The sequence below is a fragment of the Dipodomys spectabilis genome, unplaced genomic scaffold, assembly GCF_019054845.1.
Source record: "Dipodomys spectabilis isolate Male_0828 unplaced genomic scaffold, ASM1905484v1 ptg000057l, whole genome shotgun sequence".
Classification (NCBI taxonomy): domain Eukaryota; kingdom Metazoa; phylum Chordata; class Mammalia; order Rodentia; family Heteromyidae; genus Dipodomys; species Dipodomys spectabilis.
Genome location: NW_024870734.1, coordinates 1759475 through 1767071, shown reverse-complemented (window position 1 = coordinate 1767071; position 7597 = coordinate 1759475). Strand labels below are relative to the sequence as shown.

The window sequence follows — 7597 nt, the reverse complement described above, 5'->3', positions numbered from 1 at the left end:
TTACAAATTTAAGGCCTAATATCGAGGACTTGTCCAGGAGCTATGAAAATATTTGTTGATAGAAAGTCAGTAGTGTAAGTTCCTGCCTGGTTGGATTGTAGACAGGCTAGGACATTAGGTAATCATGCATATGAACAATATTTTCACCTTCTTGGCTTTAGCTACTTTTGAAATGTTTGGTATAATAAACAAAGGTATTTTAATAAAATACTTTGAATATCTGCCTTTAGCTACCAACTCATGGACAAGGTCTAAGTGTCCACTGTAGGCTTCCCCAGGAAGAGGGGTATACTCATCCTCATGCCTATTTTTAGAAAATACCTTCTATTCTGAATAATTCATTCTCAACTATTCATCTCTCTATGATCCCTTGTAACTAAGATTAGTTTTGTTCCAGTAAGACAATCTATGCTGTCACGGAAAGATATTCTGGTTGGTCTCTTCCTACATGGAAGAAGGGTAAAGGGTCAGGAAGACATTAGTGCCATTGAGACCTCATTTTGGAAATTTTAAGCTGCAGAAGTTTCGAAGTAGCTTTTAAGAAGGCCTACTTTGAATCCATTAGCTCCACAAAGCTAACTCAGTTGATAAGTAAGTACTTGAAAAGCCATCACCTTTGGACTTAGCTATAAAGGCTTCAAAATATGGTCAAATTTAAAATGAAAAAGACAAAATAGTCATTGACAGAAAAATTGCAAATGTGAGCAATCCACCATACAATATAAGTTTTTTTCCACTATAAACAGAAATTTAGAGAAATAAGATCAATACCATTTTTAGGAACAATAAGGGTTCATTGTTACAAATAGGCAACCAAGGGTATATGCCTGTATAAAGATTGCATCATTAACTACTTAAATTTAGAGGATACTACAGGCTTCAGCAGCAGTTCTACGCAAATGACAACAATACCAAGATTAGCATGGCACTTGCACAAGGATGATATAAAAATTGGTGAAGTATTCCATATTTTTCATTTTTCAGATGCAAGAAATGAAAAAGAGTTATTAAAAGGTTGATTACAAAAATACAAGTGTAACAGCATATATAATTCATAGAATTAAAGGTTAGGTTGACATCAGTGTTTAAATCTTCACCTTAGAAAGGCCTTTACATAGCATAACCTTTAAACAACTTGAAATTAGATAACATTGTCATCTTATCCCAAAGAAATAAAATACTATAAGGACCTAGGGAAAAAAAGGAATCTTAAACTTTTTCTATAAGGAATGCAATTTGAATGGACACATTTATTAATTAACCTATATATTATAAAACAATGTAGAATTCAAAATATATCTAGGAGAGAAGGAAATGGATTATGGACATTATACAAATATAGATATACTTTTTTCAGATAAGCACCAGGAATAACTTAAGTTTCTATACTATTCATTTCCACAGATAAGTTAAAATTATTTCTGATTTTAAAAAATCACAAACTCTGCAAAAAACATTATAGATGTATACAAACAACTCTTGAATACATTTTGACATCAATGTCAGGCAATTCACTTGGAAGAATAACATGGAATCCATGATTTTTTAAAGTAAGATATTGCTGTTGCTTTGCATTGTGAAAATATTTTGTAAGGACATGAATGATGAAAGTTTTGAAATTTAAGAAACTTAACCAAACCATTACGACTTTGGAGGGACACAAAGGATGAACTGGCATTTTTGAAATTTAAAGAACTTAACCAAACCATTACGATTTAGGAGAACAATTTGTAAAGCCTTTCACAACTTCAAAGAGGTAGTGATACATACTTATCCTTTTTGGCAATATCAAATGCAGTTTCTTCCAAGTTGTTCTTCAGACCTGGTTTGATATAATGGTTCAACAGAAGTAGATACAGCATATATTTGCTATTTCTATTCCCAGCAGCAAGATGCAAGGTGGTCAAGAGGACTTTAGTTTGGGCATTTGTAGCTGCATCATGATGAAGTAAGAAAGAAACCACTCTGGTATTATTCCACATATAAGCACTATGCAGGGGTGTCCAGCTATTCACAGTTATTACATGAATATCTGCCTTGAGCTACCAACTCATGGACAATATCTAAGTGTCCACTGTAGGCTTCTCGATGAAGAGGGGTATACTCATCCTCATCCCTAGTATTTATATGAGTGGCCTTTTTGGAAAGTAGTCTCCGCACTGTAGTAAGCCGATTAATTTCGGCATCCCAAAGAAGAAATTTACTTGGATCCTTCTCCATTTTTTTCTCGTAATTGATACCATTTCTCATTTTTCATATTGTTCCTTGTCTTCATCAGAATTGCCTAACCAGAGACTTTGAGTACCAGTGGGAATGAGGTGTCAATGAATTTCCCGTATAGTTCACGTTGGTTGAACTTGTTGGAAAAATCCAGTGAATTTTCGGTATGTTTTTTCACCGTGATTTATTTTCTCTTTTTCCATTTTTACTATTCTAAATTATTCTACCAGGAGAGTAGGGATTGATAGAGAGCAGAGAAAGATTTTCCTCCGTATTCAAAGGTACAGACTGAAAATGAGGACCAGTGGTATCTTCATGAGCAGCTTATTCTAGGAATGAGAAAATAGGAAACAATACCTTCTATGTAAATGATTTGGGAAATACCATGATATAGTGTAAGAGTACTCACTATTCAACATAAGACCTTTCTAATAGATTCATAATTTATTGGTACTCAAATTAGAAAAAAAATGTATAATGCAGTAGTAAAATAGAAGTCCTTTGCATAACTACTTAAATTCCTTGTTTTTTTTTTTAAAGACACTTGTTTTCATCTAAAAAAGTAGGCCTGTTTATTGTCTTTAGGTGATTTTGATGATTGAAGATGCTTAATGAGAAGTCAAAATGTATTAGTAATCCTTTGCTATCAATTTAATTTCACTTTTCTTCTTGGAGAATATAATGATCAAAGCAATAGTTCAGAATCAGCAAGCAATAGTTCAGAATCATGCTTCCAGCACAAGTGGATCACCAGTAAGTAATACTCGATACCATTTTCCAAAAAGGTTTATCACAGATGCAATAAGCCTGCCTCTCTAGTTGCTTTCCTAGCCTGGACTTATTCCTTCATTGTACAGGAAAAGTGTGATTCCACTGATTTCAGTCAGATCTGTTACTAGAATTTTAAAGGATTTAGATGTTTTTTTAAATTAGTTGTGGGGCCTGAACTCTGGGCCAGGGCACTGTCCTTGAGCTCTTCAAATCAAGGCAAGTGCTCTACCACTTGAGCCACAGCACCACTTCCAGATTTTTCTGTTTATGTGGTGCTGATTTGGGAAATGGCAGGGCAGAAAGTGAAATGATACAACCGAAAATATAAAAGCAAAACAAAGTAGGATAATTATGGAGCAATTATATTATCTATGAGAAACATGAAAGAGAGAGAGGAAGAAAGAAACAAATGTGCAATGACCTATCTAGCCACAAAATCCATGCTTCTGATCAATTTACAGAACAATTTTTTTAAAGAGATGGAAATAGAATTCATTTATTTACATTAAATTAGTAAACACATTTTTAGTAGCCTACGTAAAGAGACATACCTTTGACCAAATTACAGACAAGAATTTTAATCCTTTGGCTGGGAAGGTGGCTCATGGTATAGTGCTTGCCTTGCAGCTTACTAAAGTGCAGAGACTACTTTCCAAAAATGCCATTCATATGAATACTAGGGATGAGGATGAGTATATCCCTCTTCATAGGGAAACCTAGAGTGGACATTTAGACATTGTCCATGAGTTGGTAGTCAAGGTAGATATTCATGCAATAACTGTGAATGGCTGGACACCCTGCACAGTGCTTCTATGTGGAACATATTGCAACAGCGCGCGTGCACACACACACACACACACATACACACATATACACACACATCATCAGATTTCTTCTTAAGTATTTTTTGTGCATGTCCTTAAGAAGAAATTTACATTACTAACTTGAATTTCTGACAGGACAATATCATCACTGTACATCTTGCTTCTATGCTCTCAGTTTTAAATTACTATCTAAGTATGTGCATTAGATTAGTATAGGAAATAGTAGGATCCACACTGGTGGCTCATTTCTTTAATCTTAGCTAATCAGAAAGACGAAATCTGATGATTGTGGTTTGAAATCAGACCAAGAAAAAAAGTCTATTAGATTTTGATTTGAAAGTAACCTGCAAAAGCTAGAAATGGATCTGTGGTACAAGCAGTAAAATGCTAGCCTTGAGAAAACTAAAACAAAAAAAAAAATAACAATTCTGGGACAGAGACAGGTCCTCAGTTCAAGCTCTAGTATTAGCAACAAACTAATGAATGAATGAATTTATTAATTAACTAAAAATAAATTAAGTGGTCACATGTGGAGTGGAAGGTAAAATGTAACAACCATGGTGACTGGCTTATGTATTATTTTGTAATAAGGCAAATTATCATTTGTCCTAAACACTAACATTTTATTTGAACTTTTTTGTACAATAAACCCTGAATTTGGCATGCATGTATATTTGTGTGTGCATGTGCACACCTGTGTGTATGTGTATATGTGTGCTTTGTGCTGTTGCAATGTTGCTTGCCAATATGGACAGGGTGAGGCTTAAAAGAGCTGTTGTTACGTTTTTATTTATCAGTGTTCCATTCTGTCATTTCAGTGGAACCACCCTTCTGTACATTTTATTTTTCAAATGATAAAAATATCATTATCAAAGCATTTACACCATTAAGTTAGATAAAAGAGATCACTTTCAGCTCTTAGTATTTGTTAGGTAAGAAGATACACATATAATTAGGTAGTAAGTTATTGCTGTAAGATGACTGTCAGTACAAAATATGTATTTGACCTCTTAAATTGGTTATACTTTTAAGATATACTCATGGAGTGATTTTGAGTGACTTGACCAAACAGGTATTACTTTCTGGTTATTCCTGTGAAACACAAAGTGGATAAACTCTTTACGCATTTCTGTTGAAAATAACGTTTTTGGTAAGATCGTATCTATTCACACTAATATAATAAACCCCGTATTTTTTAGATTTGAATATCCCATCATACTGACTGAAAATCAATATTGTGGATATGCTTGTTAGGTTTACATTTCAAAAATAAAGAAACAAAAAGAATGTGTCAAGTGGCGCTGTAGCTCAAGTGGTAGGGCACTTGCCTTGAGCTGAAGAGCCCAGGGACAGCGCCCACGCCTACAGTTCAAGCCCCACGACCGACAAAAAAAAAAGCATGTGTCATCTCCAGACTGTGGATGCATTTGCAGTTGTTTTGTACATACAAAGATTTCTTCATTAATAGTTCTTTTGTTGGAGTAATTATCACAAATTTAACAAATAAGGCTTTTTGAATATCTTTTCGAATATAAATAACATCTCAGAGCGAGTCTTACAATTTCTGAAAACCCTTTGAATATTTTAATATTATTTCAGTTCATTGACTATAGAGCTAAAGACATTTCTGCAATAAACATTGTTAAAATCTGAAAAAGTAAGTGGGTATATAGGCTTTTTATGCATCATTTTATGGAAAGCCAGTTTTTATGAAACTAAAAGAAATAGAATAAAAGAATGTAAGTGAATTGGGGAAGCTAATTATTAGTATAACTTTGTTTTCTATTAGCATAGTCCTTTGAATGTAGCTGATGCAGTTAAATTATGTCCTTTGTGTCACTGTGCTTCAGTTATTTTTAAAATCTTTGTAGATATAATAGTGAATTTGTAGCATAAATAAAGGTCTTTGAAAATGATTTGGATTAATCTTGTGTTTTGTGTCCTACTCCCAAGAAAATGAGTTATTTTCAAGTATTAATAGTTTATGACTGAATCTTCTGTATCATAAGAAATTTTGAAAAAATGTAGTAGTATTGATGTCTTTTTTTGGGGGGGGGGTGGGTCCGGTAGTGGGGCCTGAACTCTGGGCCTGGGCGCTTTCCCTCAGCTCTTCAGCTCAAGGGAAAAGCTCTACAACTTAAGCCACAGCACCATTTGCAGCTTTTTTCTTTTTGCTTATGTAGTGCTGAGGAATTGAACCTCATGCATGCAAGGCAAGCGCTCTGTCACTGAGCCCCTTCCCAGCCCTTTATGTCTTTTTAAACCAATTGTATGCACAAGTTGGAGAATCTTTAATTCATGCTTAGGTCTTGGAATCTATGATTTTTAACCTCTTGTTCCTAACATTAATGATAGGTCAGACGGCATTTTTGGGTATATGAAAGGTAAAATATTTTTCTGAGGTCAAAATTGATTTTTATCAGTCTGGCTTTAATGGCATTTTAAAGTAGTACCTTTCGCTCAAAATATTGGGTATAAAAAGCAATCAAAACACTTCTAATGGTAAACAACTTAGGTGAGCTACAATGTGGAAATGATTGGTCCATAAGACCTGCAGTCTGTTTCCATCAGGAATTGGGGAGGTCATTCTTTCAGTAAGACTTTGTTAAACAGTGATAGGGTCCCCAGGCAGTGCAGTGTTGAGTGAAGGGATACAATATGATTTCTACTATTTTGAGCTAGAAATCAAGAATGTTATACTTTAGCAGTTCCTTTCACCAGGGAGATATGCATTGATTATGAATTTTGAGTTTTCATATTACCATTACCTATTTTCTTTTTTTGGGGGGGGGGTCCGGTCATGGGGCATGAACTCTGGGCCTGGGTGCTGTCCCTCAGCTCTTCAGCTCAAGACTAGCGCTCTACCACTTGAGCCACAGCGCCACTTCCGGCTTTTTTCTTTTTGCTTATGTGGTGCTGGGGAATCGAACCCAGGGCCTCAGGCATGCAAGGCAAGCGCTCTACCACTGATCCACCTTCCCAGCCCGCGTTACCTATTTTCTAACAAATATAAAGTGAAATATTATGAGTGTACACAATAATTCTGAGAATTTCTCCTAGAAATTGTAGACTAAGTGCTGGTATTTTAGTCATAAAATAGAATGAGGTTAATTGATACAGTGGGAGATGTATCTCAGGATAACACTTACCATGTGTGCAATGTTGTACTAGTAATTCCAACTCTGAAGCCTTCAGTATCATCATCTGAGAATTAATAATGTAAATAGTTCCACTTTATGGAATTATTGTGAGGATTAAATTAGATACCATGGTTAAAGAACGTGGAAAAACAATCAATTAGCATTTGGCACATTCTACCTGTTATTTTATCATTTGATGAATTCTAACATTTTTGCCGTGATTCTATATACTGTCTCTTAATGATGTGCAATGTAATGTATTGATATTCATTGCATTGATCACTTTTCTGTCACTATTAGGAAAATACCTGCAAAGAAAATTTCTTTTTTTTCTTTTTGGTCGTGGGCCTGAACTCTGGGCCTGGATGCTGTCTCTCAGCTCTTCAGCTCAAGGCTAGCGCTCTACCACTTGAGCCACAGCAGGACTTCTGGCTTTTTTTTCTGCTTATGTGGGGCTGAGGAATCTAACCCAGGGCCTCATACATGCAAGGCAAGCGCTCCAACACTGAGATACCTTCCCAGCCCTGCAAAGAAAATTTCTCAGGAGGAAACTATTATATTGACTCATGGTTTAAGAGAACGCAGTTTAAGATGTCTCCATTGTTTTTAAGTATATTTTTATTATCTTAACTAGTTGTACAA

The 7597-nt window shown here is 35.0% G+C and overlaps 1 non-coding gene across 1 annotated transcript; it reads left to right on the top strand.

Moving 5' to 3' along the window:
* The first annotated feature begins 870 nt into the window (after positions 1-870).
* On the top strand, positions 871-974 carry LOC122108345. The gene has a single exon (XR_006147545.1). It is a non-coding gene; the product is annotated as a U6 spliceosomal RNA (small nuclear RNA).
* Positions 975-7597: the final 6623 nt, after the last annotated feature.